The sequence below is a fragment of the Schistocerca piceifrons genome, chromosome 1 (assembly GCF_021461385.2).
Source record: "Schistocerca piceifrons isolate TAMUIC-IGC-003096 chromosome 1, iqSchPice1.1, whole genome shotgun sequence".
Classification (NCBI taxonomy): Eukaryota; Metazoa; Arthropoda; class Insecta; order Orthoptera; family Acrididae; genus Schistocerca; species Schistocerca piceifrons.
This window is the reverse complement of record NC_060138.1, coordinates 530,164,585-530,189,391: the sequence shown is the minus strand read 5'-3', so window position 1 is coordinate 530,189,391 and position 24,807 is coordinate 530,164,585. Positions and strand designations below refer to the sequence as shown.

General features: G+C 42.4%; 1 protein-coding gene across 1 annotated transcript in view; it reads right to left on the bottom strand.

Moving 5' to 3' along the window:
• LOC124784628 (lazarillo protein) overlaps positions 1–23,424 on the bottom strand; it is a 62,635-nt gene extending 39,211 nt beyond the window's left edge. Inside the window, exon 1 of the mRNA XM_047254116.1 lies at positions 23,277–23,424. The gene's annotated coding sequence lies outside the window, so the exon portion shown is untranslated. The remainder of the gene's footprint in view (positions 1–23,276) is intronic.
• Between the last annotated feature and the right edge of the window lie 1,383 nt (positions 23,425–24,807).

The window sequence follows — 24,807 nt, the reverse complement described above, 5'->3', positions numbered from 1 at the left end:
ATAACATACTGTCAAAGTCACAGTTTGGATTTCTAAAAGGTTCTGATATTGAGAAGGCTATCTACACTTACAGTGAAAATGTACTTAATTCATTAGACAAAAAATTGCAGGCAACTGGTATATTTTGTGATCTGTCAAAGGCATTTGACTGTGTAAATCACAATATCCTTTTAAGTAAACTAGAATATTATAGTGTAACAGGAAATGCTGCAAAATGGTTCAAATCTTATATCTCTGGCAGGAAACAAAGGGTGTTATTAGGAAAGAGACATGTATCAAGCTATCAGGCATCGTCCAACTGGGAACTAATTACATGTGGGGTCCCACAAGGTTCCATTTTGGGGCCCTTACTTTTTCTTGTGTATATCAATGACCTTTCATCAGTAACATTACCAGATGCCAAGTTTGTTTTGTTTGCTGATGATACAAACATTGCAATAAATAGCAAATCAAGTGTAGTCTTAGAAAGATCAGCCAATAAAATATTTGTAGACATTAATCACTGGTTCCTAGCCAATTCTTTGTCACTAAACTTTGAAAAAACACACTACATGCAGTTCAGAACTTGTAAGGGGTGTCCCAAGAGTATATGTCTAACATATGATGACAAGAAGATAGAAGAAGTGGACGGTGTTAAATTCTTGGGATTACAGCTTGATAATAAATTCAACTGGGAGGAGCACACCACAGAACTGCTGAAGCGTCTTAACAAATCTCTGTTTGCAATGCGAATTTTGTCAGACATAGGGGATATAAAAATGAAAAAGCTGGCATACTATGCTTACTTTCATTCCATAATGTCATATGGGATTATTTTCTGGGGTAATTCATCAAGCCAAGCTAAAGTTTTCCGGGCACAAAAACGTGCAGTAAGAATTATATGTGGTGTGAACTCAAGAACATCCTGCAGAAGCCTGTTTAGGGAACTAGGGATACTAACTACAGCTTCCCAATATATTTATTCCTTAATGAAATTTGTCATTAAAAATATATCACTTTTTCAAACCAACAGCTCAATTCATGGAATCAATACTAGAAATAAGAATAATCTTCACAAGGATTTAAAGTCACTTAGTCTTGTACAAAAAGGTGTGCATTATTCAGGAACACACATTTTCAATAACTTGCCAGCAGCCATAAAAAGCTTAACAACCAATGAAATTCAGTTTAAGAGAAGCCTAAAGGATTTATTGGTGGCCAACTCCTTCTACTCCATTGATGAATTTCTGAGGAAAACCAACTGATTTGTATATAAGTACAACATAACTTCTGCACAATTTCAGTGCAGTAATGTGTTCACTGAAAATTTGTGTGTGTGTGTGTGTGTGTGTAAGTATAATCTAACTTCTGCACCATTTCAGTGCAGTAATGTGTTCATTGTAAATAAGTATTACAGTAGTTGTATTACATGTTTCTTACCTTATAAATAAATATAAAACTTTTTTATTTTAAATTCAGTGCAATAGTATTTGTAAAATGACTCTTAGTGTTCATTAAAAAATGACGATCATTCCACTTGGGACCTGTGGAATGGTACATTAGCTTATTTGTTTTAGTTTAAATATTTGTCATGTATTGTTGTTTTTCTGACATGTTCCACATCCTGGAGGACCTCCTCACTACGGATCAATTGGAATGAAAGTAAATCTAATCTAATCTAATCTGCCTAGTTTAGTATTACACTTACAGAGACTTCACCTATATTTGCTTGTTTACACCTTACTGCGCTCAGCAAGAGAGGTCATCAGCGTCTCAGATTAAATTTACTCGTTAGCGGACACTTCACACCTTGGAACTTAATCACTCCAATAAGAGCGTTTGACGTCACACGCACGGGCACACAGATGCCAATGAGCCTCGAAGCGTCATTTCGCTTGTAGAGTAGGTATCGTGTAGTGTACATGCGTCATCTTCTGTCGCATAGCACTCAGCTATGTGATTTCTTCGCAACTGACTATGATGCAAACAGGGTGCAGGTCAACATCTTCCCATAAAATGGTGCAGAAAGTACGTATAATCAGGAACAGGGGCCAAATAAGCCATAAAAAAGGGGCCGCACAACGCATGAAGTGTTCGAACTTCAAATAAACAAGGGCCGCTCTGGTAAGTACATACTGTACGTAGATCACTTCCAGTAGCTGCCCTTACTCTTTGAGAATGCCGGCCGCTGTGACCGAGAGGTTCTAGGCGCTTCAATCTGGAGCCACGCGACCGCTACGGTCGCAGGTTCGAATCCGGCCTCGGGCATGGATGTGTGTGATGTCCTTAGGTTAGTTAGGTTTAATTAGTTCTAAGTTCCAGGGGACTGATGACCTCAGAAAAATGGTTCAAATGGCTCTGAGCACTATGGGACTTAACATCTGAGGTCATCAGTCCCCTAGAACTTAGAACTACTTAAACCTAACTAACCTAAGGACATCACACACATCCATGCCCGAGGCAGAAGAGAATTTCTACAGTGGTAATTCGTCAACTCTTACGAGCCACGCGGAGTGGCCGCGCAGTTTGAGGCGCCATGTCACGGACTGCGCGACCTACAGTGACCCTACGACATGGAGGCAGCAACATCGGAATGTACTACAGATTTGTTAATCTCATGAAATACTCCAAAACTATTGCGGAAGCATATCGACATGATACAAAATAATCAAAGAGTTTGGTGCTGAAAAAATTATTTTGCCGGCCGAAGTGGCCGTGCGGTTAAAGGCGCTGCAGTCTGGAACCGCAAGACCGCTACGGTCGCAGGTTCGAATCCTGCCTCGGGCATGGATGTTTGTGATGTCCTTAGGTTAGTTAGGTTTAACTAGTTCTAAGTTCTAGGGGACTAATGACCTCAGAAGTTGAGTCCCATAGTGCTCAGAGCCATTTGAACCATTTTTGAAAATTATTTTCTTTCTTTCTTTCTTGGGGCCTTTGTCCCGCTTCAACGCGGAGTTGGCCGTGTTACTGTTGATTTGGCAATGTTAGTTGCAGAGAATGGCCAGATGCCCTTCCTGCCGCCACCCCGAACCCCCCCCCCTCCCCACCCAGACGGAATTAGTGTACCCTAGCTGTCTGCATCTAGTGTAAGCCATGGAATAGTGCGCACGTTTTTCAAATGTCTGCGAGTCCTGTAACTGATGCGGAACGTGGGGACCAGCCCAGTATTCACCTAGTGGGATGTGGAAAACCGCCTAAAACCATATCCAGGCTGGCCGGCATACCGGCCCTCGTCGTAAATTCGATCTGTGGCCAGCGCGCCTACCCGAGTCCAGGAAGCAGCGTATTAGCTCTCTCGGCTACCATGACGGGTCGTGGACAAAAAATTATATGTAATTTAAATTATGGTACATGTTATTTAACGCAGTCCAAAGTATAAGTTAGTTTGAGAGATCATAGGTTGATTGTGAATTAGCAAAATCTACAAATATGTCCTTTTACACTGTGCATTCCATTGTTATATTTAAGTACCTGATGCAAACTTCTATTTTTCCACTGTGGTTTGTTATTTTCAATTTAAGCTGGAAGATGTTAACAGGAATGTCCTCACCCAAAACTCCAAAGCTTAAAACACACTTGATTTTATTACGTCATAATGACTGTACTCCTTGTTAGCGGTATTGCGATGCTGAACTATGCCAAAACAGTAACGAATGGAAATAAGGGACAAATATGTTCAAAAAAATGGCTCTGAGCACTATGGGACTCAACTTCTGAGGTCATCAGTCCCCTAGATCTTAGAACTACTTAAACCTAACTAACCTAAGGGCATCACACACATCAATGCCCGAGGCAGGATTATAACCTGCAACCGCAGCGGTCGCACGGTTCCAGACTGTAGCGCCTAGAACCGCTCGGCCACTCCGGCCGGCTGTTCAAAACTGAACTCGAAATTTGTTGTCTCGACCTACTGGACATTATAAACAAAGGTAACATGTACCATAAAAAATAAATTCTCCCAAAAGTAGACACACAGCATCTCGTGAAATCGGTTTTTCATTGTACAGGAGGAAAGTTAACTACTTCACACAGTCGATGTTTGAAGTACGTATACCAGAAATGTCTTAGCCAGAACATCAGAGGAACAGCTCAGTCATCTGTTTCGAAAAAAAAGAGAAAAATAAGGTGTTGACATTACAGTACGTTAAAAGTTAGCACAATTTGTTTCCTTTTTTGTAAATTATAACATCCTTTCTACGTGCAGTTGTCTGACTGTATATTATCTGTTATTTTATCTGTACGAGTCAACATCAAAGGTTAACTAGGTAGTTTCCGACACTGGGCATCTGTGGTAGTGGATCGCGTATAAATCAAAGACTGATTCATTGAAAATGCAATAGAAGAAATAAAACGCTCGTTTTGCTTCTTTTCGTGTCGTTGCCACATGACAGGTGAGAAATTTTCAGTCACATCGACTTGTCTGACAATATTGCACAATATTTCTCTTTACACAGACCTGGTTACAACGGTAAATGAACTTAGGCGCATAAAGGTCCGATTACATTCGAATTCTTACCCTCACCTAAACGTAAAAGTGGAATGCTGTATTGGAAACGTTTGTTGAGTGGTGCGATGAGAACGACATGCGGGAGAAAATTCTCTGTTTTTGGAGAATTTGTTACATGTTGTGAAGGTTCCAGACGTTACGCAGATGTAGACTCCAGGGACTGTCGTGCCTAGACGGAGGATGCGTCAGCGGGGTAGGCGAGCGCCAAGGAGGCGGACAGCGCGGTGCCTGCAGACGCTGTTGTGCCACAAGAGCTGATTCAAACTTAAGCGCACACAAGTCTTTAAGCTTTTGTCCCGTATACATTCCTGACTGACGTATTATTTCATTTGCCCAGTGACAGAATTATTACTAATAATGTTACATGATTTCACTTGAAGTCCAAATAACGATCGAATATTACGAGGCTCGGTGACTAAATATTTTTGCAGAATATACGCAAACTAGCTGAGAGCCCGCTGCTTCACTCGGGTAAAATGTATGGTCTGCACAGATATTTCTGTTTTTCTTTACTCGAATTTTTATATTGTCCACACATAGCAACATCTTCTACACTTTTTACGCTAATTAAGGCCGTAGAAGAATGGTCTTCTCCGGGTGTAATTCTGACCAAAAAGTATTTCTGGTAGCTGGAGTCCAAAGTTTTTGTGTCATGCCTTTTGCGCTCTTACGGTGATATTTAGAAATTTTCATGCCCTAACACGCATTTCTTTAGATCTAATTGAAAAGTGAAATACAATTTCTTATAATTTAGCTTCAATTTTTTTTCGAAAACGAAATATTTTCTTACAAATATCCGTCCCCTATTTCACCCCCTTGGGGTTGAATTTCCAAAAACAATGAAACATGTATTTTTTTTTTATTTCCAGCAGAGAAGCCTAATGTACATTTTCATAGATATAGCGTTGGAAATGCTTTCATAATGAAATAATTTTATAAAACTTCTCATTCCCAATCTCTCTCCCGTTGGGGGCTAAATTTCCAAAAACACTGAAACGTTTTTTTTTTTTTTTTTCATTTCTAACCAAGACCTCAAATACCAATTTCCAAAGATGTAGCTTTAAAAATGCTTTGGAAATTCTTTAATAATGGTTTACTGTCGAATAAGTTTCACACACTATTTTACCCTCCTAGTCGCTGAATTTCCAAAAACAATGAAACACGTATTTTTTTATTTGCAACTCAGAAGTCAAATGCCAAATTTCATAGATGTAGCTTTAAAAATACCCAAGGAGCTCTTCAATAATGATTTATTTTCAAAACAAACTTTCACCCTACATGAGTTAAGTTTCCAAAAATGCTGAAAAACTTATTTCTTTATTTCTGACAGAGAAACCAGATAAAAATCTTCGTAGGTCGAGCTTAAAATTGCCTTTATAGCAACAAATATGTCAAAAAATCTTTCATCTTTTGTTTCATCCCCTTTGGGATGGAGTATTGAAAAATCCTTTCTTAAACGGCGCCTACAGTATAAAATCAACATCCTCGGCAAATTTCAAGTTTCTATCCGTAGTGGTTTGCGCTGTCAGATGATGCGGCAGTGAGTGAGTTAGTCGTTCGGGACATTGCCTTTTATATATAGAGAAGAATATTTGTGTTCTGCCGTTCAAAGTTTTTTTTATTTTTTTTACATACATTAAGCTTATGAATGATTACGTGAAATTTGTTTTCAATTCAATGCATGTCTGAACTTTCTTTTTAATTATGAATTTTTCCTTGATTGTGACGGACTGCTGCTTGTGAAAGTTTCATGCCCGGAGCGGCGAAACTTAATTGCCGTAGAAAACTGGATCACCGAAACGCCTTCAGATCGCATATTTTAGGCCTTCAATATGATTTTTGTACTGAAACATTTAGAACACTAGGGGAGAGGTCCCCAAATACAGTTCAGTGTTTTACCATGATAGTACTTACTTTTCTAGCCTTCTCATTAGTGTATATACTGTCCTGTTAACTGATATAATCTGATATCACTACTGAGTGCACCATAAATGTCCTGTGAAGAACTTACTATACTGAAATTCATCACATAGAACACATTTATGTATCCACTGTCAAAGAGCTGTATTTACTGAAATTGTTTTTAACCTTCTATACCTTGACGATGATCTAACGCACAAACCGGTTCATGCTGAAGTGTTTCAATAAAACAGCTGATGGTCCAATATACATTTCATTAATTATTTCCCGTCTGTTAACACTCACTTATGAAATATGTTTACTGCCAGTATTGGTCTATAATTTACAGCATCCGCTCTTTTGTTCTTTATGCATTGTCACTAATTGTTACTTATTTCAGTGAACTGAAATATTGTGATGTATTTGAACATACCGTATCGAAGAACCACATTTTCAGTGACATACATACAGAAAACTGGTTAGGGACGCTAGCCAACAACTCAATTTCTGTGCTCGAGGCCAGTAGACTTCCTTAGAGTTTTGTGCGATTATGAGATCCGAAAGACGAATAACAACCGCGTGAGATCAAATGAGAAGCAGCTGTGGCAAATGATGATGCAACACGCAAGTTACCTAAGATTTCAAAGCCAAATAGGGCTAGCACAGTCACTTACCGGCTTTCTCAGTCATAGGCTCCCAGAGGTGATTACCAAAATTCGTTTGCGTTGCAGAGCAAAGAGCCAAAAGTCTTACAGACAGGAGTATGGAGAAACAAGCAGGCTGACGGGCACTCGATACTTGAGACTTTGGGAAAACAATTCAGGTCAGGCCGTGACTAGGTTAGGTAAGCAGCTGCTAACAGAAGTAACATTGCGCCGAGCCGATACAAAGGAAACACGCGGCCATCAGACGTGCACGGCAGCAGGAAAAGCCGGTAAAACGCCTGGCCACTTTACGTAACTTTAGCGACCGCATTCACATACGAAGCGGAAACCGACCTCAGAGGTCTACTGCAATACTTCCTTCTCTGGTATTCCAGGCCTTTTCAATGAGAAAACGTGGAATTGTGTTTACAAAAGTGCTTCAAATGGTTCAAATGGCTCTAAGCACTATGGAACTTAACTTCTGAGGTCATCAGTCCCCTAGAACTTAGAACTACTTAAACCTAACTAACCTAAGGACATCACACAAACATCCATGCCCGAGGCAGGATTCGAACCTGCGACCGTAGCGTTCGCGCGGTTCCGGTCTATAGCGCCTAGAACAGCTTGGCCACTTCGGCCGGCAAAAGTGCTTCAGTTCGGCAAATAAGTGTGGTCAATGACCGAACATTACCATCCCAATACCACAAACAGATACACAGATTTAGCGTGATAAATGTATATACGTGCTAAAAGTCATGTAGAGCTACATTCAAATGTCTAGCTAACGTTTAAAACCGTATCTATGTCCGTATTATAAAAGGGCAACAGTCTAAGACCTCCGAGTTTGCAGCAATCAGTACGTCGTTATTAAAGGAGAATAATCGCAAAAAAACGAAGTTAGCGTATGACGTACCTCAAGGTATTAATATACACTCCAGGAAAAAAAAACCGACGTATCTCGAAGGAATTATCCGAATGGGGCGATGTGTAGATGTGATGTTCATGTACAGACACACATATGATAATTTCATAAAAATAGGATCAATAGTTAAAGAGAAAGAACTTCACAAACTGAGCAAGTCAATAACACGTTGGTCCACCTCTGGCCCTTATGGAAGCAATTATACGAGCTAGCATTGATTAACAGTGTTGTTGAATGTCCTGAGGGATACCGTGCCAAATTCTGTCCAATTGGCGCGTTAGATCGTCAAAACTGCGGGATGGTTGGAGGGCCCTGCCCATAATGTTTCAAACGTTCTCAATTCTAGAGAGATCCGACGACTCTGCTGGCCAACGCAGGGTTTGACAAACACAAGGACAAGCAGTAGAAACTCTCGCCGTCTGCTGACGAGTATTATCTCGCTGAAATGTAAGCCCAGGATGGCCTGCCCATGGAGGGCAATAAAACGGGGCGTAGTATATCTTCGACGTACCGCTGTGCTGTAAGTGCGTCGCGGATGGCAGCCAAAGGGATCCCTCTAAGGAAAGAAATCGCACCACACCATCACACCTGGCTGTCGGGCCATATAGTGGGCGACGACCGCGTTGGTATCCCATTATTGTCCGGAGGGTCTCTAGACACGTCTTCGGCCTGGAATCTCATTGACTGGAGTAGCATTATCTTCAATGATAAGCCCCGCTTTACGTGTTATAGTTGTGCACGTAACAGTACTTGTATCAAAAGTAATTGCTTTGGCTGCATAAAAGCGCAGAAGTTGTGCGATCGACTAATGTTTATTACTTATAAAATTCAGTATATTCTGTAAGGATATAAAACACACTGAACTAACACTGAATGATGTACGGTTCCAGTCATGTGAAAAATAATAAAACCAAAGGAAAAGCAAAGAGTAGATTCCAGTTTCTCTCTTACACATTCATTTATCATTCTTTCCCAACCAATACTACTAATTCTACCGTTAATACTGCCGTTCACTACGTCATTTATGAAGTGTACCAAAACTACCAGTTTTACTGGGGAGCGGTGTGCGACTTCAGGCCTCCGCTGGTAGCGACTGAAGGAACTGTCACAGCACAAAGGTACGTCCTCAAGCGTTACCTCTCGTGCTGAAGTACTCTGGTACCAGTTTTCAATACGATTATTCTCGTCCGCACATGGGACGTGTCGCTATAACATGACTGCGTGATGGCGAAGTACTCTCGTGGCCAGCAAGAACTCCAGACTTGTCCCCTGTAGGACATGTGTGGGGCTGGGTCGGACGTCAACTCCGTTCCAAGGACTCTATCCAGAATATCAAGGGGCAGTTACAACGGTTGTGGGCAGGCTCGCCTCAGAGGAGGACGCAACGGCTTTAAGCGTGCACGCAGCAGAGGGAGTGCAACGTCATTCTTATGAGTGGACTCATACCGCCAAGTTATTTGTGAATGTGACTCGATTTTGTAATCACTGCAGTAACCTAACCCTATCAAGCCGTGGTGCTCCATTTCGTCTTCTCCTCCCTTTCTGAGAGTTTCACTTATCAGACACAGTAAAAGATTTGAATGGTAACTTATTAGAAACTAAACATGTAGCACAGCGACAAGAATGGGAAACGAACGCTCCTGGTTTTATTAATGAAGGTGTTTACTTGAAACGGTTAATAAAACCTCAAGTGAAAACCGTATTTTGTAGTTGGATGTAACACACGGTTGACTCTTTTACGGAATACAAGCCGGCCGGAGTGGCCGAGCAGTTAAAGGCGCTACAGTCTGGAACCGCACGACCGCTAGGGTCGCAGGTTCGAATCCTGCCTCGGGCATGGATGTGTGTGATGTCCTTAGGTTAGTTAGGTTTAAGTAGTTCTAAGTTCTAGGGGACTTATGACCACAGCAGTTGAGTCCCATAGTGCGCAGAGCCATTTGAACCATTTTTGAACGGAATACAAGAAGCGAGTCTCAAGGAAGCTTTGACTAAATCCTAAATGTAACGTTAACCACTGATGTCGGTAGAGCAGAATGCCTGCCCATATAGTGCTTAAGGAATTGTTATCAAAACGCTATTGGATTTCCTTTCTCGTTCACTGAGAGAACGCTGGAGTTCCTTTTGAACGAGTCCACGCTACTAACCACAAATCCCATGAGATATAGATACAGATTACAAGCATTAAAATTCAGAGACACTTCAACAGCTGCCACAGCAGATCGTTCTCACCGCTATTTTCTGGCCTAAGAGTTTATTTAAACACAGCTGCACTATAAGATGTTATCGGGCAGACAGAATTCAATTTTACAAATAGGACTCGGGAGATGGACTGAATCGAAGCATTGCGATGACAACGAATATTCCCCGTAAACGTGTGTGTTAATTTGATGACTAATCCTCTTTGTGACGTGCAACCCCTTTAGCTCCTCCTTCTGCCGTTGTTAAGCCTGCGTATCCGACTCACTTGCTCTGACTCATGCCTGTGACTAACGGTGCTATTTTAAGCTACTCCCTCGTACCTAATCACTTGTCTGATAGCGTGGCATTTTTTCCTCTCCAACGTTGCATTTGTAGAATTGCTACAAATCTCCAGACCGACTCACTTTGAGTTTTCATAGTTCTTTGATAATGTGTGTTCAGCAACCAGGCAGTGAATACCCAGCACATAAGAAATAAACTGGTACGAAAGGGTGGTGCCCATATTCTGTAATGTATACCACTTTTGCTGTGGAACTGAAGCAGATTTGTTAGTACATTCAGGTTCTGCAAGAAATCCGTGGTGTACTCAGCTGGCACCTTCCACCAGTATTAATCCCTTCCATTCGCGATTCTTAAGAAAACCTAGCGTAAAGAGGCACTAATTCTACTCTGGGACCCGTCTTCGGGAAGTGTTCCGACCAACCCCAAAACGCTTAAGGAAAACCCTGAACTATCTCCTTTCAAAAGGACGTTTAACTTTAAGTCTTTCTTCCATCTGAATGCGCTGTGCTACTCTTTACATACTATGGCCTCTCCGTTTTACGTACATGGTTCTTAGATTCTACTGAGCAGGTTCTCTAAATGTTTATAGCAATAATTCAGACCTGACTACATTTTAGTGAGCTCCACACACCAGTAGTGAATATTCATAGCTTTCATTAATCAAGCAGTTGTTCTATATCTGCTTGTTTTCGTAGAGAATCTCTCATGACTTAGAATCGAGTAAGAGTTTTACAAGCTACAGCCTTCGCAGAGAAAATTAACTTCAGCACTGTCACAACGATCTTCGGCGACTACATATTACGGAACACCGAACAGTCACACGTACGTACCTTCCCCTTCACTGACAGCTGTGTTAACGCCGGTACACTGGCAACTTCTTTTGCAATTGCTTTACATTAGTAAATAGAAATGGTCATCAGACGCTGCATTGGACGTTCTTTTCGGCGTGACAATTTATAGGTGCTGTGCACCAGATCTCGTATTCATGGACGACAATGCTCGACCACATAGAGCATGGGTGCTTGATGTTTTCTTGTAAACAGAAGATATTGTACTCATGGCGTGACCTGACCCCTCTCCCGATTTTAATCCCATAGAGCATGTCTGGGATGCACTAGGGAGACGGGTTGCACTACGTCCGCATCCACCAACCACTCTACAAGACTTTCGAGCAGCTCTGCAAGGAGAATGGGCGTTATTGTCTGAACAGGACATTGATGATGTTGTGACTTAGCACGACAGCCAAGTCACAACGAGAGGAAGCCGAAAGGCACGCGTTAAGCTCACGCAGATTGGCGTGAGGTCTGGAACAGTTAAAAGGAAATGAGAACTTAGAAAATGGACGCAGTTGCTGTAATACTTAACTTTAATCCACATTTGTAGAACATCGCTCTTGATGATACATGCTTCACAATATTAATTATCAAAGCTATGGCGCCTTGCTAGGTCGTAGCAAATGACGTAGCTGAAGGCTATGCTAACTATCGTCTCGGCAAATGAGAGCGTATTTGTCAGTGAACCTTTCCTAGCAAAGTCGGCTGTACAACTGGGGAGACTGCTAGGACGTCTCTCTAGACCTGCCGTGTGGTGGCGCGCGGTCTGCTATCACTGACAGTGACGACACGCGGGTCCGGCGTATACTAATGGACCGAGGCCGATTTAAAGGCTACCACCTAGCAAGTGTGGTATCTGGCGGTGACACCACAGATGACATCATTTGCAGAATGGTCTGTCATTGTCAGGCCTGTACTGTTGCCAGAGGTGGTCACATCCCCATTCTGAGGACGTTAACCAACGGTTTGCTATTAGAGTAGACACACAAGGAACCGCTCAGTCTCTCTTATTTTACCATTAAACACACACACACACACACCCTCGCGCGTGCGTTTGTGTAAGTGTCAAAAAGTCACCATGTAATTTTTTTGGAATATCGCTTCTAAAAAGTACAGAATCTGCAAACAAACATTTCTTATCCGTATTTGTTCTGTTTGACCAATGGTTTGCTTTTTATGCAAACGATCTCTGGAAACAGAGCACAGAATCACATTGAAACTTCCCGGTACGTGTTGTGACAGCAAACTGATGTCACTATTGTAATCCTGCTGGCAAAATCCGAACGAATTACCATGTTTGCAGAGTTACAACCCTCTTTCATTTAGTGCATTCTGCGTGCCATGTGCTTCGTTGAGATTTAGCTCTCCCATAAAATCTGCAGGTTGTGATCACTTTACGTATGACCAAAGCTGCTTTATGTACTGACGTGCTTGTAAGGGACGGAAAAGTAGCGATGGCTTTAAATTTTGGTTTGCGTTGAAAATCGAACATACTTTTTCGATTCCTTTCACTTGAGGTTTTGCGAAGAATTGTGTGCGTATATTGCAGTACAGTCTACTTAGACACATTCACCTTGGTCAGTCGAGTTTGGCAAGTGGCGACTCTTCCATTGAATCTGGTCTGAAATTACCTTTTGCACAACGAGCTTTGTATTCTTTTTACACCTAAAGTTGATTCGACATTTGTCGGATGTGACAGTCCAGTGACTGGATGGAACCATGCAGGTCCCAATACTTACCGCCACATACAGTGGTGTCCAAAATTAAAGCAACAAACGGAAATTTTGCAAGGTTGTGCTTATTTTACCACGAAACAGTATAAATAGGTAACAGTAAAGTATAAACAACGTAAAAAATAAAGAACAGACAACTGCAACATGCGTAACAGTAGACAAAAATGTTGTTCGTTTTTTCCAACGGCTTTTCACACTCATTCCGACAACTGGTTAATGTACTGAGCATGGGGTGTGACCACCTCTAGTAGCATAGACGGGCCATACTGCGAATGATGTCATCAATCTCATGTTGAGGCAATAGCGCCCGTTCTTCTTGCAGAGCTGCTCGCAAGTCTTGTAGAGTGGTGGGTGGATGTTGACGTGATGCAACCCTTCTCCCTAGTGCATCCCAGACATGCTCTATGGGGTTAAAATCTGGAGAGCGATCAGGTCACGCCATGTGTGCGATATCTTGTGTTTCCAAGAAAACATCAAGCACCCGTGCTCTATGAGGTCAAGCATTGTCATCCATGAATATAAAATCTGGGTCCACAGCTACTCGTAGCAACCGCACGAGGTCCTAAGGTCTCTTCAAGACACCTGACAGCAGTTAAACTCTGCCGATTCACCAGTACAATTTCATGAAGAGGTGGTCGAGTAGTCAGCATAATCCTTGTTCACACCGATAGGAATCTTCCTCGATATCGGTCTCTTTCCATAATATTTGGACCCGAAATCGTGTCATAAGTTCTCTCTAGATTCAAATCCGTAGAAAATCACTCTCCAGAGCAAATCGGGATTCATTTGTGAAAAGAAAATTGGCCCATTGTGGCGACCGTCCACGTGGCTTGTTGACGACTCCACTCTAGACGATTCATTCTGTGAAGACGCGTTTAAGGTACACATACAGCAGGTCTCTGACAATAAAGATCACTCTCCCGAAGCATTCTGTACACCGATTGTCTCTATACAACACGTCCAGTGGATGCTGCAAGGTCAGATGCCAGTTGCCGAGCAGTACGAAGTCGGTAGCGCTATGCCTTTACAGCCAAACAACAATTCTATCTTTCTGAGGTCACAAGTGGTCAGCCCTACCCTGGTCTTCGGGTTATGCTTTTGTTCTCTATAAACTGTCGCCACATCCGAGAAACAACAGAACGATTCAAATTAAACCATGGAGCCACATCAGTTTGCGACTGTCCAGCTTCCATATTTCCTATGGCCCCACCCCGGTAGGTGTCTCTTCTGTGCCGTACTGCACACAGCGATTCTGGATGTGAGACTACCCGACAACTCTACCCCACAATAAACATAAATAACCTTGTGGATAACATCGGAAATTCACTGAAACTTTTTGCGGATGATGCTGTAGTATATCGAGAGGTTGTAACAATGGAAAATTGTACTGAAATGAAGGAGGATCTGCAACGAATTGACGCATGGTGCAGGGAATGGCAATTGAATCTCAATGTAGACAAGTGTAATGTGCTGCGAATACATTGAAAGAAAGATTATCATTTAGCTACAATATAGCAGGTCAGCAACTGGAAGCAGTTAATTCCATTAATTATCTGTGAGTAGGCATTAGGAGTGATTTAAAATGGAATGACCATATAAAATTAATCGTCGGTAAAGCAGATACCAGACTGAGATTCATAGGAAGAATCCTAAGGAAACGCAGTCCGAAAACAAAGGAAGTAGGTGACAGCACACTTGTTCGCTCACTGCTGAATACTGCTCACCGGTGTGGGATCCGTGCCAGATAGGATTGATAAAAGAGATAGAGGAAATCCAACGGAGAGCAGCGCGCTTCGTTACAGGGTCATTTAGTAATCGCGAAAGCGTTACGGAGATGATAGATAAACTCCAATGCAAGACTCTGCAGGAGAGACGCTCAGTAGTTCGGTACGGGATTTTGTTGAAGTTTCGAGAACATACCTTCACCGAGGAGTCAAGCAGTATATTTCTCCATCCTCCGTATATCTCGCGAAGAGACCACGAGGATAAAATCAGAGAGATTAGACCCCCACACAAAGGCATACCGACAATCTTTCTTTCAACGAACAATACGAGACTGGAATAGAAGGGAGAACCAATAGAGGTACTCAAGGTACCCTCCGCCACACACCTTCAGGTGACTTGCGGTGTGTGAATGTATATGTAGATTTGATAGGTACCCTGACGTCATCGCTGGCATGGTTTCCCCTTGACGGGAATGTCATCTTCCGTCCAGAACAAGATCGTACGGATATCTGTGAACAGCTTGTATGATTATATTGTGAATTAGGCATAGGACGGGGAAATAGTGGTCTGCTGCTTTGATTTTGGACATCAGTGTATATTAAGAGATTCATGCGACAATTAAGGCAATTAAAAACTACGTTCTTTCTGTTCCCTTCCTACAGTACCAGTTTATGCCAGTGCTGTCTTCGTAAACAGACGATAGCGCTTATGTGGTTCAAAGACAAGAGCCTCAGTTTCCTGTAGATGTTTTGCATACTATGTTGTAATGTACCACGCCAAAAACAAGAGGACCAGGCATTGGAAACAAAGAGTCGTGGCGTATGACCACATGTTAGGAGAACCACATTTCTTGTATCTGAAGACGTGTCTTCTACCTTGCTAGATACTGACATGGAATTGCTCAAGGCTGAATAGCTGAACATGATTTGCACGTTAGCACGTATACTCTAAAACGTAACTCACGACGTAGCGGATGATTCTTGGCATGTGGACTTCGCAACGACGCTTCACCGAGGAAAATATTTTTGCTCTCCCACTTCTTAGAAACTCTTAACCTATTCATCGTCAAAACTGAACGTCTCACTGCGGATACACTAAGCCACAAAAGCCGTACGTGGATTCACCAAGCCACAAAAGCGGCAGGACAGATGAAGAGATCGAAAAAATTGCAACTGATCCTTTTCAGGTGCTTCTGACATGAGCTTCATAGTTTAAAGCGGGATCTGTAATACGGCTAAAGATATGACTGGTTTTCTTTTTCTTTCTATGTCTCTGGCATGAAGTGCACTACAGAATACTATCCATATGATCACTAGCTATTAAACCTATTTCGTCATTCCTCTGACATTTGGAAACTGAAGCGGAAACTGTATAAAATATTTTTGGAATTGATTCCTTTTCTGTCTCCAGAACGTTTTGATTCTTTTAAATGCTACAATCTAAACGCTTTCTTATGGTTCATTCGTTGAATAAAGTGCGACAAAGTTACATATTATTTTTGCTTCTCAAAGAACAAAGAACTTTCATTACAGCATAAACAAGGGATGCCAGGTTTTCAAGCTAAAAATACGGGACGTATTGGAATAGGCCGACTGTGGCATTATCGGCATTTTCTACCTTTAGGAGGCAGTTATCTGCAACTGTACATAAAATGTACACGAATAATGACTGTTCCCAGAAATTATTACACATTGAAACATCTTTTGCCGCGCGGGATTAGCCGAGCGGTCTCAGGCGCTGCAGTCATGGACTGTGCGGCTGGTCCCGGTGGAGGTTCGAGTCCTCCCTCGGGCATGGGTGTGTGTGTTTGTCCCTAACATAATTTAGGTTAAGTAGTGTGTAAGCTTAGGGACTGATGACCTTAGCACGGGGTTAAGTTCCATAAGATTTTACACACATCTGAACATTTGAAACACCTATTACAGAACATACTGAAAATTAACAAGAATTCGTCTCTGTACATGGCCCTTACAATTAGTTTATTACAACAACTTTCTTAGAATCATAGCTACGCAATATGTCATACGTACGGAAAATTTAGCACAAATAAATAAAACTGTATGAAGCACGAGGGAAAACGTGAAAGACGTTAGATGGGTAAAATCAGGGAAAACCAATAAAATATGGGAGACACGTCGAAACAACGGGAAACAGTACAAAAACGTGGATAAAATGCGGGAGGGCCCATAAAATACGGGAGATCTGGCAACCTTACTGTTGTAAACTACGCCGTCGAGCGTAAGTTTCGGTATAAACCCGCATAACTAGTCAGTAACAGATACGTTAAAATTTTCTCCAGGAACGAGCCTGCAGTGTATGTAGGCCCACGGGAACCACGAAATGATATTAAAAGTCGCAGACATGATTAGGCTATTCCTCATTTTCTGACTATTTGAATGTTTCAACATGACATTGTATGTAGCTAATGTTACTGCGAATTAACCGTTCCTCTTTGTTTCTTACACTTTTACATTTACTCCGAAAGCTAGCTTATGGTGTGTCGTGGAGTGTACTTCTGGTACCGCTATTGGTTTCTCCACTTTCCTGTTCCATTCGCGAATGACGCGTGGGACGAATGCCGAAAGTTCCGTACGACATTAAATTCCCGATTTGCTCTTCGTGATCATTTTACGAGCCGTGTATAGGAAGAAGTAATATGGTGCTCGACTCTTGTTGGGACGTACGCTCTTGAAGAAATTTCAACAGTCAACTTCACGTTGCACAACGTCTCGCTCGTATTGTCTGCCGCTGGGGTGGGTTGAGTATCTCCGTAACGCACTCGCACCGACTAAACGATGCCGTGACGAAACGCACCGCTCTTCGTTCGATCTGTCCACTCCTCCATTAGTCCACCTTGGTAAGGGCACCCAGATTAAGTCACTTATTTCGTGGATGAATTACACTTCTTTGAGATTCTCCCAATGAACCGCAGGCTGGCATCTGCTATTCGTACAATTTGTTTTAATTTAGGTTAGGTTTTGCGGTAGTTATTGTTTCCACTGATTTGTAGCCAACAGTGTAATCGTACCGTAGTGGATCCCTTCACCTATTTATGTGCAAAACGTCGCATTTAGTTTCGTTCAGAGTCAACTGCCACCTATCGTCCGTCAATCCTCTGGACCGCTTCCTGCATTTCCTTACTCCGCATGCGTTGCAACCTTCTTATACAAAATTCGTTCGCGAATAGCCACACGGAGATTCCAACTTTATCCACTCGGTTATTACATTATTAATATAAACGGGGCGTGAGTCGTGCTTGGGTAGCTCAGTTGGTAGAGCACTTGCCCGCGAAAGGCAAAGGTCCCGAGTTCGAGTCTCGGTCCGGCACACAGTTTTAATCTGCCAGGAAGTTTCACATCAGTGCACACTCCGCTGCAAAGTGGAAATCTCATTCTGAATATAAGTGGTAGTTTGTAGAGCCGTACAGCCATCCCTTGGGGTACTCCCGAAATTACCGTTACATCCATCGGTTTTGTTCCGTTAAGAACGACATGTTGAGTTCTATCTGCAACAAGTCCTGTTTGCAGTCGCAACTCTGGTCCGACACTCGGTATACTCGTATTCTTTTCATTAAAAGATGTGTGGGAACTGTGAAATGGCTGCCCGAACTCAAGAAACACGGCATGAAACTAAGTCCTTTCGTCTGCGTTTCTCTGGATCCCATGAACGGAGAGAACTACATCATTTTCGTAAGATGTTGATTTTTAGGGATCCGTACTTCTATCGGTGAAAACGTAACCGTTAAAGAACCACTTTGTTGTCCATCCGTACGCCTGCCTGTCTGTCCGACTGCTCAGAACCCTTTCCCTCAGGAACAGGTAACGTATTAAGTTCAAAATTGCGTCACATCTTGATGTCTACGATTCCTTGGCAATGTAAAGAAGTGAATCTTCTAAGTCAGTGCAATCAAAAGATAACACAAACTCAGTCATCAAAGCCTATAGCGTACTTCCCGTTGACCTAGAACCATGAAATTTACGAAGAAGCAAAGTTTCACACTAAAACCAAAGGAAAATATCCGAAAATTGTTAATTTTTATTTAAATCACGCGAAAAAGAACCGACGTTTGTTATTTGACTGCCTGCCGTCCCTCTGTTAAGACGCCTTTTTCTCTGGAGTAGTTAGACATATCAAGTTGAAATTTGTATCACGTAGTAAGGTCTGTGTACCTTGGCGAAATAACTGTATCCTCTGGGTTAATACAGTTAAGAGATACTGCTACTTATGTCATAGTTTGATTTTCGCAAACTCACTCATCAAAACCTACAGTTACTCCCCGTTCGTCTATAATCATGAAATTTGTCAAGAAGAAAGGTTACACAGCGCAAGTAAAAAGGAAAATCCGAAACCGTTAACTTTTAATTATATCACAGGAAAAAATTATTTGTCATTTGTTATCCGACTCTCTGTTCCTCCATCTTTAACTCCACTTTTTCTCAGGAGTGAGTAGACGTATCAAGTTTAAATTCATGTCACATACTGAGGCGTATAGTGCTCTAGAAGCATAAAAAGTGTCGAAGTTGATGCAGTCAAAATATTAGGTCATTTATATAATATATTTTGACGCTCGCAAACTCACTCATTAAAACGAATAGGGCACTTCCCCTTGACGTAGAATCATAAAATTTGGCAAGAAGAAAGGTTTCTCAGTACAAGTAAAGGAAAAACATCTGAAAGTTGTTAATTTGTAATTATATCGCACAAAAAAGTACTCCTTTTGTTATTTGTAGTCCAACATTGAGGTAAAACATTCTCGAAAGTCTTGAGATCCCTAGGACCGATATCTTGTCAGCATCAGTGTCGATAACAGGCAAAAATCGTCACGATTCTCGATTCCTGGAATGGATGGAATATCTAGATACATAATCAGGTTTGTAAGAAACCCTCAGTAAGCGAGTCCTGCTCGTACCTGGCCAAGTTTTGGGGGAGATTTTCGTTCTGCAAGAACGTCATAACCCGTGCGCATAAAACGCGTTCCGTAGGTCTAAAAACGTCAGCGACGTAGACGTATAATTATGCGCGCCTGCTCGACAATCTTTCTTGAAGACGGGAAGGAGTTGCGCTTATTTTCAGTCGCTAGATACCCTTCGCTGCCCCAGTAACATACGATAAACTGATGCTAGAAGATGAGCAAGTTTTTTCGCATCGTCTCTATAGAACATCACAGGTACCTCTTACAGAACGTAACTAAGATTAGGATTTACAGTCCCGCAACATCGAGGTCATTAGAGACTGCACACAAACTTGCATTGTTTCAAGGATAGGGAAGAAAATTGGTCGTATCTTTTCAAAGGAATCGTTCCCGCATTTTCGTGGAGTGATTTAGGGAAATTACGGAATTCCTAAATCGGGGTGATCAGACGCGAATTTAAATCGTCGTCCTCCCGAATAAGAGTCCAGTGTGCTATCCATTATGCCATCTCTCTCGGTAAACGTGCAGTTGCGGGCGGTTGGTACGTTTATTCCAAACGGGAAGTTAGATGACTAGTCAGTACTCCACCGAAGTTGCAACAGCCTGTTGTCGGGAACCGTGAACTACTTCCTGAGCAGTGCACACAGAACATCCTGTGACGCCATTCGCAACGATGCGCTGGTGCGACCGACGAATGGGAGATACACTTTATTCACGTGTGGGCTTACGCTACGTGTTTCTAATGACACCAGCAAAATATTTCGCGGAAAACACATTCTAACATATGGTTTACTTCTCATAATGGCTTCGTCAATTTATCTTCTCTTTTTTCAATAACAGGTACGCAACCAAACAAAGGGTAATAAAGTTGCGCGCTCCCAGTGTCTGCAGGAAGCGGCTTATAAGGACGAAAGGAATTTATGAAATTGAGAGCTCAGCATCTCGGGAGATATTTCATTGGAGATGGAACGCGACCTAAATTGGGAAAGATTGCAACTGGAAGAAATCGACCGTGGCCGAGGACAAACTGCCTCAAACTCCCCTCAAGGCATTCAACGAAACCAGCCAGAAACTATACCCGAATAGCCAGCCGCAAATTTCAACCCAGCTATCAAATGCGAGTCTAGCACTTTTTCACTACCACATTAACGAAAATTAGTTTATCCTTCTGTCGACGCTGGGATCATTAGAAACGGAAAGAAATCCGTCGTAACTTTCTCAAACGAATCATCACGGCTTCTGTCTTTGACGATTTTAGGAAAACAAAAAAGAAACAAAAAAAAACCAAATGTGGATGCCTCGGCGTGGTTTGAACCAATGTCCGCTCGATTGTGAGTCAGTGTCTTCTCATGGCACCATCACTAGGTGCGACAGCCAACGAACTCGCAAAAAAATAAAAAATACAGCACAAATTAAAATTGCAAAGTTAATTACCATTCATCTTAGAGTAAGCGAACCACTTGACAGAAATTTTATCTTATGAAAAATTACAAGCAAAATGCAGTTTTCAGAATGAAGTTTTCACTCTGCAGCGAAGTGTGCCCTGATAGGAAACTTCCTGGCTGATTAAAACTGTGTGCCGGACCGAGACTCGAACTCGGGACCTTTGCCTTTCGCGGGAAAGTGCTGTACCACCTGAGGTCTGCAAGCACGACCCACGCCCCATCCTCACAGCTTTACTCCCACCAGTACCTCGTCTGCCAGTTCTGCATGTTCCTCAGGAGAGCTTCTGTGAAGTTTGGAAGCTAGGAGACGAGGTACTGGCAGACGTAAAGCTGTGAGGACGGGGCGTGAGTCGTGCTAGCGGACCTCAGGTGGTAGAGCACTTCCCCGCGAAAGGCAAAGGTCCTCAGTTCGAGTCTCGGTCCGGTACACAGTTTTAATCTGATAGGAAGTTTCAAAATAGAGTTTTGTTCGAAATATTCCCCCCGGTAAAGAGATCCTGTTACTTGATATTTTTCAAATAAGCCATGCAGCGTTCTTTACATGCTGTTACGGCAGTTCCCGAAAACTAAACAAATCTCTAGAGCGTGATGGTATGCCTATGAGATTCTGTACTCAAATTGCTGCTTTGTTAGCCCCTCTTTCAACTATTACTTACATCCCTCGAATATAAAAACCAAGCCCAATAGCTAGAAGAAAGCACAAGTCACGTCCGTGTAAAAGAACGGTAGCACAAGTGACTCACAAAACTACCGTTCAATATCCTTGACATCCATCCGTAGTAGAATCTTAGAACATATCCTGAGCTCAAACATAATGAGGTATCACGTAGGGAAGGACTTCCTCCATGCCAACCTTCATGGATTCGGAAAGCACAGATAATGTGAAACCTACCTCGAATTTTTATCACATGACACACAAAGTCATGGACCAGGCAGTCAGATTCAGTATTTCAGTATTCCTGGGTTTCCGAAAAGAATATCAGTCAACATGAGATCCAAGTTTTTGAACAAAAGTACAGTTGTATGAGGTATCAAGTGAAATTTGTGGCTAAATTGAGGATTTTTTGGTAGGTAGGAGGCAGTAAGTTATGTTGGATGGAGACTCATCGACAGATGTAGAACTGTGTCCAGCAGGGAAGTGTGCTGGAACCCTTATTGTTCGTGTTCTGTATTAATGACCAGTAACCTCTCACTTTCGGTCAAATGATGCAGTTATCTATAATGATGCCCTGTCTGGAAGAAGCATCACAAATAATCAATGAGACTTGATAAATATTCAAAGTGGAGCAAAGATTCGCAACTCGTTCTAAACGCTTCACGAAACGGAAAAAAGTAGTATCCTTTGACTAGAATATCAACGAGTTACAACTGATATATGTCAACTCATACAAATACTTGGGCTAACAATTTGTATGGATACGAAATGGAAAGCTCTCATACGCTCAGTTGTAGTCAAAGCAGGTGTCAGGCTGCGGTTCATTCATTAATAGGGAAATGCAATCAATCTAAGAAGGAGAATGCATACGACATTTTGGCGAGCTGTCCCAGTATATTGCTCAAGTGTGTGAGACCCGTACCAAATAGGACTAACCGAGTATACTGAAAGGATACAGAGAATGGCAGTACGAATGATCACGCGTTTGTTTCACGCACGGTAAAGTGTCACGAAGATGCTGAGAGAGCTCAACTGACAGACGCTTGAAGATAGACGTAAGCTATGCCGTGATGGCCTACTTAAAGAATTTCTAGAACCTACTTTATATGAGGAATGTAGGAATGTATTGCATTCCTATAAACATCGCTCCCTTAGGGATCGCTAAAGCAATATAATACACACACAGAAATATTTAAACTGTCTTTCTTCCCGCGCTCTATACGTGAATGCAACTGGGAAAAGCCCTAATGAGTTGTACGGTGTGAAATACCCTCAATCATGCACTTCACAGTGGTTTGCATACTATAAATGTGTCCAAATTACGTTAATAACAAAGTACGTAGGCACGCAGTCTTAACACCTTCCATTCCTGAATGGAAGGAAAATAAAGGCTAACATATTTTATAATAAAAAATAGTTTCTTCCACGTACTGTGTAATGACTGGAACGGCATAGACAAAATTTTAACCATAAGCTATTACAGACAGAACGTAAGCTTGCATTAGTCACTAGCTAAAGTAGCCCAGTCTTCCGAAACTTACGGTGGCCGAGCGGTCTGAAGTCGGTCGGTGGCCTGTGCGCTTTAGCAGCGTTCCTGCGGGCGGGCGTGGCGGGCGGCGGTTGCGCTGAGGTGGCACCAGTTGCACAACACGTGCTGCACCTGTGGCTTCCGGAGCGCGACTGAGGGGCGCGCAGGCCGAGGTGCGACCGTCGGCGCAGTCGGGTCGCGTCGGATCGAGCCGGCTCGGGTCGGAAGTCTGGTCGACTGGCGCCTGTCATCGACCAGGCGCCAAGTCTTGACACCAAGTGCGTAGTCCGGATGACTGCGCGTCACGTGCTTTTTACTTTCCTCGTCGGATATGCCGATAACAGAAATCTGAAACTTTCAATTACTCGACGAAGTTTCAAATGGTTGAAAAATCACAGTCAACGGGAAACTGAAAGCTAGGTTGTGTAGTCGCGGGCGGCTCCAAACCAAACGGATAGATGCAACTCCGACGGTTTAAATGTCAATATCGCTGCTCATTTCTTAAATAGCTTCTTGTTTTATACTTTTACAACTACGAAACATGCCTCCACACTTACTTCCCAGCTACACACGTTTTACTGGGAGCTGACATCGCCGTATTTGCCAGAAACATCATCATCTTGCCCAACGTAAAGTCCCGAGCGACTGGAAAACAGCGCAGGTGACGCCTGTGTATAAGAAGGGAAGAAGGACGGATCCTCAAAATTACAGACCAATATCCTTAACATCGGTTTGTTGCAGGATTCTCAAACATATTCTCAGTTCGAATATAATGAATTTCCTTGAGACAGAGACGTTGCTGTCCATGCATCAGCACGGCTTTAGAAAGCATCGCTCCTGCGAAACGCATCTCGCCCTTTTTTCACATGATATCTTGCGAATCATGGATGAAGGGTATCAGACGGATGCCATATTCCTTGACTTCCGGAAAGCGTTTGACTCGGTGCCCCACTGCAGACTCCTAACTAAGGTACGAGCATATGGGATTGGTTCCCAAGTATGTGAGTGGCTCGAAGACTTCTTAAGTAATAGAACCCAGTACGTTGTCCTCGATGGTGAGTGTTCATCGGAGATGAGGGTATCATCTGGAGTGCCCCAGGGAAGTGTGGTAGGTCCGCTGTTGTTTTCTATCTACATAAATGATCTTTTGGATAGGGTGGATAGCAATGTGCGGCTGTTTGCTGATGATGCTGTGGTGTACGGGAAGGTGTCGTCGTTGAGTGACTGTAGGAAGATACAAGATGACTTGGACAGGATTTGTGATTGGTGTAAAGAATGGCAGCTAACTCTAAATATAGATAAATGTAAATTAATGCAGATGAATAAGAAAAAGAATCCCATAATGTTTGAATACTCCATTAGTAGTGTAGCGCTTGACACAGTCACGTCGATTAAATATTTGGGCGTAACATTGCAGAGCGATATGAAGTGGGACAAGCATGTAATGGCAGTTGTGTGGAAGGCGGATAGTTGTCTTCGGTTCATTGGTAGAATTTTGGGAAGATGTGGTTCATCTGTAAAGGAGACCGTTTATAAAACACTAA